This window comes from Ambystoma mexicanum, chromosome 5p (assembly GCF_040938575.1).
Source record: "Ambystoma mexicanum isolate Mex_15411 chromosome 5p, UKY_AmexF1_1, whole genome shotgun sequence".
Lineage (NCBI taxonomy): Eukaryota > Metazoa > Chordata > Amphibia > Caudata > Ambystomatidae > Ambystoma > Ambystoma mexicanum.
In genome coordinates this window covers 719,097,592-719,100,102 of record NC_090930.1, presented here as the reverse complement: position 1 = coordinate 719,100,102, position 2,511 = coordinate 719,097,592, and the positions used below count along the sequence as shown (strand labels likewise).

The 2,511-nt window shown below is 45.6% G+C and overlaps 1 non-coding gene across 1 annotated transcript; it reads left to right on the top strand.

The window, feature by feature from the left end:
- Nucleotides 1-393: 393 nt before the first annotated feature.
- On the top strand, nt 394-476 carry TRNAL-UAA (transfer RNA leucine (anticodon UAA)). Its single transcript has one exon. It is a non-coding gene; the product is annotated as a tRNA-Leu (tRNA).
- Nucleotides 477-2,511: the final 2,035 nt, after the last annotated feature.

Here is a 2,511-nt window from a genome sequence, read left to right as displayed (position 1 = left end):
TGTAAAACCTATTCATTTTTAACGGAACATGTTTGTTCAAATGTACTCTAAAGTTAATCATCCCCGTGTTTAAGACTCACGGGTCGGGTGGAGGGGTGGGGGTGACATGTTGTGCTCTTTCTATCTTTCACTTCTTTCAATTCTATCTATTATTTGGCAATGCTGCTCCTCGCCAGCACAATTGCTATACCGTTCAAGCCATAATGCTCATGTCATTCAGGAGATATTGTTATTTAGATTTTGAGACTGTGCAGATATGCTGATACATACCCACCAAAAGGATAGCTTCACCATGTAGTAAAGCGCCTCACTGCCTTCTTGCCTTACTAAAGGAGAGTATTACAATGCCATTATCCTCAGATAGATATATTGGTTGCAGTAAGAGATTTCATCACCAGGATGGCCGAGTGGTTAAGGCGTTGGACTTAAGATCCAATGGACGTTTGTCCGCGTGGGTTCGAGCCCCACTTCTGGTATATATTTATTTTCCTCTAAAACATGAGTGCTGGCTTGAATGTTTACTGGGTCCTTTTGTTTGGAAAACGGAGTTCTACTCTTGTTTTCTCCAAATCATAACAGTTGTGTTTTTTGTATTGTTCGTGGATCTTTCGAATACAAAAGACACCCCCTTGTGGTCGTGATGTGGCTCACTTTTCTTCCGGACCGACTGTACTGACCGACCTTTTACGGCTGCCCTACTTAGGTTTGCATCACAAAGTCATTCGTTTTCATTTACTATCCATCACCATTTGCCAGTTTTATCCATTATATGCAGTGGCGTTGCCAGGAAACACATTTAGGAGGGGCACAGAGGGGACCAAAGACAAAAGTAGGGTGGGGGGGCACAGACAAAAGTGTGGGGGGGCTATGAAAGATAATGTGCGACGTCAAAAGCACTCCCGCAGAGAGGCTTTTGTGCAACACCTACCCACACCGCACTGCTCCTCCCCTGCCATCAGAATGCAGGCAGAAACCATTCAGTGACTAATGGCCCATCATTAGTAGTTTCTTGTGCTACATACTGATGGGAGGGGCTGCAAGCTGCTCTGTACACTATGGCAGTTGCTGTGCAGTAGCCGGGCAGGAACACCTGAGAAGTGGCTTGTGCTCATGTTCATACCGATGCCAGAATGCATACCAAGATCACTGCTAGCTTTGAGACAAAAGGAGGGTATTTGCCGTGTGATATACAGACATTTGCCTTAGTGAGTGTGACAAATAACACCACAAACAGAGAACACAGTCACTGCTCGCCTTAGGTAGGGGGGACCAGGATTTCAGAGGGGGGCCCAGGCCCCCCAGCTCCCACCTTAGGCCCCCGTGAGCAACGGCACTGATTATATGACATCCGCTAACATCATTGCCAGGCGTTTGCATGATATGGTCCGATGTGTTCATATGTAAAAAGGCCAAGTACTCGCAACATTGCTAGGGCTTGCCAACAAATGTTCATGAATTCAGCCGTTGCCAGGGATTGCCAGGAAATTACTAGGTTCATCCGCCAGCACGCTTCTACAATGTGCCAGTGCAAGAGTGAGGGACCGCAAGTCTGCAACATGGCTACTACCTCTGACAAGCTGGTCACTTGTAGGTTTTGGCTATAAGGTATTGCTTTATCGCCACCTACAGCTGGCACTATTGCATTGGAGCACAGATGAGGGGAGATGGCACATGAGGAGGGACACAATGCTTGTAGGCGTTGTTTGCTTTTTTTACCCACCCATTGTCTACCCATGCCAGGCTGAGCCCTATGGCCATTTCCACCGCTTCCTGCCTCTCCCCACCCAAAACACACCCTGCGGGGATCTCTTACAGCTCGCTTTATCAATCCTTAAAATCAAACTTTGTGCTGGAAGTGCCTGCCAGTGTTTCTTCAAACAAGCCTTCTGAGAGTTAATGGTGTACTTGGAGCTGTAAATGAGCTACCTGTGTAATAAAAATGTCTTAAGCAGGTGTGCCTTCGGCCACTTGATTCATAAGCAAATTGCCCTATTAAACACAAGCTTTATCAGAGTCAACAGTTTCGGCTTGTGCATAGATAAACCTTTTTGCATCATTGTGCAGCTGTTACCATTAATGGCCAGGTCAGTAATTAAGGTGAATGAAGTTGACATTCTTATGCTGATTGACAGTGGTGCAGACTACACGCTTATTGGGAAAGATACGTGGGAGTCCAAGTTTAAGCGAGTGCGAGATTAATTAAGTATTGAGGGAGAACATGTTTGTAGGGGTCAAAGGTTATTTGTTCCTGATGGGATGAGAGAGGTCGTGGTGAAGTTAGGCCATGAAGGGCATATGGGAATTTCCAGGATAAAGTCTGTTATAAGGACAGATTTTTGGCAGCCAGAAATGGGTGAATTCATTAAATGTCAGGTTAAAGAATGTGGAGAATACAAAGACAGGGATGAAGTATTAGAGGCGAAGACCCCTCCTAAGAATTTTGCAGGTGCGTATGTTAGTTATGTCATCATTGTGATGGATTTACTGTCAAAATGGCCAGAGGCAGGAATA